This window comes from Arachis duranensis, chromosome 5 (genome assembly GCF_000817695.3).
Source record: "Arachis duranensis cultivar V14167 chromosome 5, aradu.V14167.gnm2.J7QH, whole genome shotgun sequence".
NCBI classification, from domain to species: domain Eukaryota; kingdom Viridiplantae; phylum Streptophyta; class Magnoliopsida; order Fabales; family Fabaceae; genus Arachis; species Arachis duranensis.
In genome coordinates this window covers 75,898,874-75,908,197 of record NC_029776.3, presented here as the reverse complement: position 1 = coordinate 75,908,197, position 9,324 = coordinate 75,898,874, and the positions used below count along the sequence as shown (strand labels likewise).

Here is a 9,324-nt window from a genome sequence, read left to right as displayed (position 1 = left end):
ATTTTCCTGCAGTAAGCAGAGGCTGTCTCAAATGAGCGGCTATTATTATATGCGCATTTATTTAGGAACGGAAAATCATATCCGGGAAATCGGGATTACTCGTGACCGGATAAATGTCGGGATTGCGGGCAGCCAACCGACACATGAGCTCATGGCCTGTACTAGGACTAGACATTCATCATATGCATCTATGTGACATTGTTTGGGTGTGGATATTGTAATTGGCTTGCCTAAATGAATAATCCTGTGTAACTGCTAATTGCTATACTTGATATAAATGCTCTTGATTGTGTTTGAACCTCATTACCTGTGTTTGTAACTGATTGTTTGGATTGTAGTGATTGGATGTTGATTGAGCTGTTTAGGCCTGAGGCCGTGACTGGTATGCTTGAGGTCTAGTTTTGTATAAAGTATCTGACTGGTTCAGCATAGACTTAATGAACCTATGCTCGGAGCAGGATGATCATTTATACCGCGTAGGTAACTTCTTTTATGTTAAGGTCTAGTAAAGTATGAAAAATCAAACTGGTTCAGCATAGACTTAATGAACCTATGCTTGGAACAGGTTGGTCATTCATACAGTTTAGGGAAACTTTTAAGAGTTTTATAAAGAAAATATGGGTCTGGCATTTTGAATAATTAACTAATACTTTTAAAGAAGGTTAATTTTCTTTTAGATGTCTCTGAATGAAATTAACTATTTGCGCTTTATTTGTATTTGGGTTTATATGACTTCTTATGTATAAGAGTTACTATTAATACTTATATGATTGTTATTTTTATGTGCAATGCTCATCTTTGATACATGTCTTGAATGAATAAAAAAAAAGGAACAAATTTTCTGGAATTTTCTTAAAACTAAAACGCGAACTCGATACAAAGGCTTGATAATTAAGTAGTTAATATTAAAAAAGGTCACGTAACGTTCTTTCTAGTAGAAATACCCTGACTTAAGCAAGGTATTTTGTTGGAAGGGATGTTACAATATGGTATCAGAGCAGTCCTTCCTGTAGAGCCTTGGGAGTGGACTGACTATGCTTCACTGCATACTCTGAGTGTCTGTCATGCTTTCTAACTTGTTCTGATGACAAGATTTTATGTTTTATATGCATGACTGTCTAGTGATTAACGCTATTAGTTTACCATTGCATACCTCATGGTATCAAGTTTGGCCAACTTAATACTAATGATTTATGTATATGGAAATATTAATGGGTTATCATAGACGAAATAGAAGTGATAGGTTAATGCGAATCACGAGATTTTGGGGACGTTAGAAACTAAATTCTAGAAATTAGTTCTGTTTCGACGTATGCTCTCTATTCGTGCCTAGTGTTATCTCTTTCTCTACTATTTGTATTGGAATTTCTAGTTTCTGATTTCTTTCTTGCTAACCTTGTATTATCATTCGTGCATGTCCTTGCTTGACCCTGTATCTGGTCGTTGCTTGAATCTTTTGAAATATTTATTCTCACCTTACAAACTCTATGCTCCTTGCTCTGAACTTGGATTCATTTTAGTGTAACATACCATTTCTTGAAATTTCCTTCTTGAGTACTTGTTTCAGATTCTCTTCGAGAAAAATTTCAATTCAAATCTTTCTTATTTGACTGTATCCACAACCCTTACTTAAATTTTGATGGGATTGTTTTAATTCAGCCTAGACTTTCTTACATAAACTCTGAAACTTCTTTATATGGTTTAATTTTGTTTATTTGTGATATACCACTTATTTTTTATTGATTTATAGAAAATTTGATTTCAGAATTCATTCTTTAAATAGAAGTTGATTTTCTGCCATCTTTACTATAATTCTATAGCTATGTACTTAAGTATCTTCCAAACTTTAGTTTACAAACTATGCATGATTTGTTTTGATTTGAAAATTAAATCGATATAACATATTATTTATGCTTAGTTTAGTACCTTTGAAAAAAAATGTTGGATTTATATGTTTTCTTTTGAAAAAGACAAACTAATTCCCTCTATTTCAAAATGAAGTTGTTCTAAATTATTGTACTATTTTCTTAATAATGTTTATATTGAAACTGTTTGATTCAAAATTTCTTCTTAAGCTTTCGAATTAACTCTCCTTATGATACATTTCATTGCTTATATATATATCCTTGTTTATTGATGATCTTACGTATTCCTTCAAATCCTTGCGAAATACCATCTTGTTCAACTAAGAACTTGAGTATTCTTCCAATTTCTCACATAAACCTTTCATGCCTGTCTTTCTCTTCTCATGTTTCGTATTCCTTATCTGCGCTAGTTCTTAGGGACACGATTTGTGCATACGGAAGGTGAATCTGGTTAGTCTATGAAGTTATAAGGAGTTGTGGAATTTTGAGGCGACGAGAGGAAGTGATCATGCTTAGTTAAAAGTTGTGAACGAATATGTGCCTATTTGATTTTGGATTTTAAAATTTTTCTTATGTTAAGTTATTTTATCAACTCTAGCATTACCTAGTATATTTTCTTCTATGTTATGTGATATGATTTTTCGGAGCCTTTAAAATATTCAAAAGGGGATGTGAATATAAATCTTTTCTTCATTTTATATCAATTTTCGAGGGCGAAAATTTTTGTAAGTTGGATAGAATGTAACATCCCGCATTTTTGAAAAATCTAAATATAAATAAATTGTGATTTTACCTTATTGAGTTTAAACTTTATAATTTTAGAAATTATTTTATTAGAGATAATTAAATAGATTCGGAGATAATTTCGTTTTAAATCAAATAAGATTCTTAAGTAATTTTCTATAATGGAATATTTTGTATAATTTTAGTAAATGAAAAACAAGGAAGGATTGTATGATTTAATTTAAGTAACTTTTATCCTGAAAAAGTTACGATTTATTTTATTAATATTTGGAGTTATGTTAATTAATACTCTTGTGTAATTTTATAATTGTTATTTCATATAATTTGAAATTAAGATTTAGTAATGGAAGCAATATATAACTTAATTTAAGAAATTTCTATTATGGATAAATTATGGTTTATTTTATTAGTTTGAGCTCTTAGAGATTAACTTATTAGGAATGATTAAATTGATTTTTATAAATACTTTAAGTTTAAGTAAGTTAATATTTATGTACAATTTTTATTATAATTAGATATTTTGTAGATTAAAATTAAAGTTTTGGTAATAGAAAAATAATAAAAAGTTATATCATTTAATTTGAATCATTAAATATTCAGTTTAAACTACATTTTATAAAAATGTGATTAATATGCATTTTTTTAATTTAAATTAGAAATAATTAATTCAACTTAGCAATATATTGATAAATAATGTTCTTAAATAATTTTAAGAGAGTATATTTGGTTTTAAAATTATTCTACCCTTCAATTTTATTAAAATATCTATTCATATCTATCCATATTCTTTTATAAAATTTTAATTTCTAACCCTAATTCCCAAAATTAACTCAGAACCCTAATTTCCCCAGTTCCTAACCCTAACAGCCGCAGCCTCACCCTCCTTCATAACAAATGCATACAAATTGAAGAAAGGGGAAAACAGGGAGAAAGAGGGAAGAGAAGGGAGACGGCGCTGGCTGGGGCCTCGCCGCCGTCACCGTCGCTGTCAAGCGTGAAGGGTGGAGAGGAGAGAGCTTGCATCCAAGAGAGAAGAGATGCTGTCTGCCGTCACCGTCGCCGCCCTGGAGCTTGCCGTCGAGCTGCTTCACGGCGCCGTCCCGTCCATGGACCCACAAGCTTGCGTTACTGCCGATCCGTTCACAAGCCGTCGTCGATGGGACATAATCGCGAAGAGAGAGAGACACACGAAGAGAAGCCCACGACCAGCCTTGTCGCCGTCAGCGCCGCGGGTTGCCGTCGCCATCCTCGCGAGCTGCCACCGCATCGCCGTTACTGAGCTGCAGCACCGCCGTTGTCGCACTCTGCTGCTGCCGCGTCTCGCCAAGCCGCCGCTGGAGGAGGAAGGCCCGCCAGTTTTGTTTCTGCTTATGGGTTTTGGAATCTGAGAAAACGCCACTGCCGTTGTTGTTTGTTGGGTTCAAGATCATTGCTGCCACTGGAATCACGAACCGGAAAGGAGAGGAGGCCGTTTTCTGTTGTCGCTGGTGCTGCCATAGGACGGTTGAAGCCATTGCTGATTATGATTTTGTTATCTGGGTACTGGTCTGATCTTTTCCTTAGGATTGATCCATTTACTTGTTTTGTTTTGTTACTGCTATGGTAGCCATGTTCTGATTTTAATTCTATTTTAGTCCTTGCTTTGTCTTGAATCCCTAGGGCTGAAAATTGCTTTTGATTCCTACTCAATTTAAATCCTCTATTTTACTGCAACCATGGTCAAAGTTGCGAAGGCTGGTATTGTTGCCGTTCTGGTTGTGTGAGAGTTACCGCTGCTGCCCTGACACTAAAAGAGAAGGTATTTGTTACGTTAAAGTATGCGATTGCGACATCGAGGTAGGGGGTTCAAAACGATTTTAATTTAAGAATGCCTACAAGGTTTATTGAATAACTGCAAATAGATTTAATAGCTGTGATTAATTGGTTGATTATGTGAATATTGAATTGTGGCTGAAATTGTGATTGGAATGGTTGAGATTGTGATTTGGAATTGTTGATTGGTGATATTGATTGATTATGTAGATTGGGAATTGTTTGATGACTTATTGTTCAGAATTACTGAATTTTAATGGGTTATGTTGGATTTGTTGCTGTTGAGCTGATATTTGGTATATTGTAATGATAATGAGCTTGGTTGGTGGTTGATTTGGAATTGGTTTTGAGGGGTATTGAAGGGTTGGGTTTTGAATACTAAATGGTTTGCTGAAAATCAGGTTCTCTTGAAAATAAACGGCAACTTTGAAAGTGAATCAGTGACTCTATAGTAACTGAAATGATAAGAATTTAAATGTTAAGTAAATTATATTAAGTGTAATTGTAAAAACTCAATTTTGAAGGTTTCGTATCAACTAGAGAATTAGTTATGATTTTCAAACTTGAATTCTAAAATCTGATTTTCTGCGTAATTTCTATACCGAGTCAGCAACTTTGAAAAACTACAACTAATTCTGTGATTATCGGAATTGCGTGGGACCAAGTCCGGATTAAGCTTGGGAATATAGGGAGCTAGACTGCTGAATTTGAGACTTTTTCATTAAGTTTATGATTTATGGTGAATTTTTGAATTGGGGATGTCAAATCTGGATTTTCTGCAGAACATTTAACACAGCAGCAACTTGATTTCTTTAATGGAAATTCTGCATTTTGAATTTTGAAATGGAACCGATTTTAAATGAAACTTTGGTCCTAATACTTTAATTTCATAAAAATTTAGAATTGTTAGAGTTGTGGTTTTAAAGATTTGGATTTTTAAAGTAAGATGTATTATGCAGTAAAAGTCAGGTTTTGTTTTCTAAGTCAGTAACTTTGAGACTTTATAATTTTTAATTCTGGAATGATATTGAGATGCAACCAATTGGAGGTGAAAGTTGAGTATGTTTAGTATAGTTTAAATGTTCAACTATTAAACTCAAATTTGAAGACTCTTGCAGGGTTCTGATTGAAAGGCTTTCATACACCTCAAGTTGTAGTTTAAGAAATTTGTTAATTAATCTGGTGTAGGAGAGATGAATGACTAGCTTCCGGTTCTTTTACTGCTCTGTTGTTACAGCTCCTTTCAGTCCTTAACTGCTTTGTTACATTCTAGCTTTCAGTCCTTTTATGCGAGCATTTGTTGTGGAGCTTCTGTTCACTATTTTTTTGTATTTTTTTAAGTGCTTCTATTACTTTATGGTTTTTGTTACAAATTGATGCCGAAAGCTTGCAAAGAATTTGGCCTAATTTTACTATATTCAAGTATTGTTTGTTAGGTTGGATCAGATAATTAGTGATATTCTGGATTCTATTTTCTCAAATAATATTCTGACTTTATTTACAAAATGCAAATTTAAATTTGGCTTTATTAACAAACTTACAGTGGTTTCTTTTTATTTGGTCAATTTAGACTTCAACTCTAAATCTGATAACTTATTCTTCATTCATATGTGTCTATATTTTGGGTTGTTGTCTATGCTACTATGAGCTTCAATTTAGATCTTTCTTTGTGGTTTCTAATTGAAATGATTGGTTGTACTCTTGGTCTAATATAAGGTTATCAACACTCATAGGTAGGAAGCTTATTGGGAGGCTCCTAAAAATCTTTTCTTACCATGGTACACTCTAACCCCGACAACAATATAAGAAAACAGAGGAAAAACAGAGGAAAAAAGAATTCGTACCCCTTTTATTTTTTCCCCACCTTTCTTAACATGTGTCCTATTATGTTGTCTAAGTTGTGTGTTCTTACTGTTGGTATAAATATTTTGATATTATCCCTTAAGAGTTATTACATATCTTGGAGATTTGTTAAGTTTAGATTTATATATTTGATCATTCCTCCAGTATATCAAGTGACTTTTGCAAATAAGTTGAGCTTATCTTTTATCATACAATCCTAATCTTACCATAACTTGATCTATTATTGTGTTTTGCAGTTGCTCAATGTTCCAAATCCTGCTGTTCTTGACATTCCTGTTTGTGCATTGGGGGGTGGATATTGGAATCTATTTATATATATATATTAGTTGCTTGATGCAACCCAGAGCTATATTTAATATATATTAGTTGCTTAATGCAACCCAGAGTTTCTGTAGGAAAACTAAGTTACTTACAGCCATTTTCCGCTTCCCCAGAGCAGAGTAGAGTATATATATATTTTCCTGCAGTAAGCAGAGGCTGTCTCAAATGAGCAGCTATTATCATATGCGCATTTATTTAGGAACGGAAAATCGTATTCGGGAAATCGGGATTACTCGTGACCGGATAAATGTCGGGATTGCGGGCAGCCAACCGACACATGAGCTCATGGCCTGTACTAGGACTAGACATTCATCATATGCATCTATGTGACATTGTTTGGGTGTGTATATTGTAATTGGTTTGCCTAAGTGAATAATTCTGTTTAACTGCTAATTGCTATACTTGATGTAATTGCTCTTGATTGTGTTTGAACCTCATTACTTGTGGTTGTAACTGATTGACTGGATTGTGGTGAATTGGATGTTGATTGAATTGCTTAGGCCTGAGGCCGTGATTGGTTTGTGTTTGAGGTTTAGTAAAGTATGAAAGATTAAGCTGGTTCAGCATAGACTTAATGAACCTATGCTTGGAACAGGTTGGTCATTCATACAGTTTAGGGAAACTTTTAAGAGTTTTATAAAGAAAATATGGGTCTGGCATTTTGAATAATTAACTAATACTTTTAAAGAAGGTTAATTTTCTTTTGGATGTCTCTGAATGAAATTAACTATTTGCGCTTTATTCTTTACTTTCACGGCATTCTCTACCTCTACTGAGAACATGTGGTTTGGTTCTCACCCCCAAATTTTCCACCCTTTCAGTGACACAGGTTTGAAGACGCAATTTGAAGCCGCGAGCGATTAGTAGGTTTTCTTTATGGTTTTAATTGCTTTCATAGAGTCCCCTCGCTCTTTTCCTTTGAACTTTTATTTTATCAGAGGGGTAGGTGTTGTATTTGGGTTTATATGACTTTATGTATAAGAGTTACTATTAATACTTATATGATTGTTATTTTTATGTGCAATGCTCATCTTTGATACATGTCTTGAATGAATAAAAAAAAAAGGAACAAATTTTCTGGAATTTTCTTAAAACTAAAACGCGAACTCGATACAAAGGCTTGATAATTAAGTAGTTAATATTAGAAAAGGTCACGTAACGTTCTTTCTAGTAGAAATACCCTGACTTAAGCAAGGTATTTTGTTGGAAGGGATGTTACAGGACGCGTACACACCACTCTCGAAATAAGCCATCGACGTGGACGTGCCATGTACGCATACGCGTCGCGTCCATTGCACCACCATGTATGCATACGCACGGATGTCCTTCCTTCAACACATCTCTTTTCTTCTCCTTCTTCCATTTCTTTCCCTCTCATTCTTTCTTCCCTTCTTCTACCCCTCATCCAACACTCCCAAACACCATTGATAACCATTTATTTTAGTTAACTAATTAGTTAGTTAGTTAGTTAGTTTTACTTAGTTTTCATTTCATTTTCTCTTTTTTATTGTAAGTGTTGGATTGTTATTCTTGTTTACCATTAATTGCTGCTGAGTATTAAAAAAGGGATGTTACCTTAACATCATTATGTTTATAAACTTTCTTAGACTCTATTGTTGAGGTTATATTTTGCTACTTGGTTTTGTGTTTTTCATGTTTACCTTTTAAGAATACCAAGTGATGAGAATTGCCTTCGAGCTTGTAACTCTTCTTGAATTGCATGATTTGGCCACCATGTGATTTGAACCTTATTCTTTGATTAGGCAATCTCTTGATAGATGTTGTGTATTTACCTTAATGCATTGTATTTCATGATTACATGCATCTAAATGCTTTTAGCTTGAATGCTTTCATGCTTCTTTAATGCTTGTTTTACCTTACAAGTTTACTTAAAGCATTTCAAGCACAATAGAATGAGTAAAGAGCTTGCGTCTATTGTGACTTAGCCTTTCATATTAGTGTGTGCTCTAAACCACACACAACTTAGAATGCACACTTACTTTTATTAATGTCACATTAATTCACTCACTCAATCCTAGTGATTTGCCTCATTCTAACAATGTATGCTTCCTTGCTCTTATATCTTCTCATCTGATGGTGTTATATTTTTGTATTTCATAATGGATGCATGGTGCGCGAAATTGTGAACAAATACTTTTTCACAACTCTCATAATCCCCGGTCATGAACCCCAAAGACTTGGAAGCTCAATACCATGGCATTACACAACTTCGCACAACTAACCAGCAAGTGCACTGGGTCGTCCAAGTAATAAACCTTACGCGAGTAAGGGTCGATCCCACGGAGATTGTTAGTATTGAAGCAAGCTATGGTCATCTTGTAAATCTTAGTCAGGCAAACTCAAATGGTAATGGTGATGAACGAAAATAACACAAAGGTAAAGATAGAGATACTTATGTAATTCATTGGTAGGAACTTCAGATAAGCGCATGAAGATGCCTTCCCTTCCGTCTCTCTGCTTTCCTACTGTCTTCATCTAATCCTTCTTACTCCTTTCCATGGCAAGCTTAAGCAAGGGTTTCACCGTTGTCAGTGGCTACCTCCCATCCTCTCAGTGAAAACGATTGCATATGCTCTGTCACAGCACGCGGAATTCAGCTGTCGGTTCTCGGTCAAGCCGGAATAGAATCCATCGATTCTTTTGCATCTGTCACTAACGCCCCGCCTGCTAGGAGTTTGAAGCACATCACAGTCATTCA

General features: G+C 34.4%; 1 long non-coding RNA gene across 1 annotated transcript; it reads left to right on the top strand.

Annotated features, from left to right (window-relative positions):
• Positions 1 to 3,357: 3,357 nt before the first annotated feature.
• Positions 3,358 to 6,590, top strand: LOC127747732 (uncharacterized). The gene is made up of 3 exons (XR_008009545.1): positions 3,358 to 4,148; positions 4,269 to 4,407; positions 6,521 to 6,590. It is a non-coding gene; the product is annotated as an uncharacterized LOC127747732 (long non-coding RNA).
• Positions 6,591 to 9,324: the final 2,734 nt, after the last annotated feature.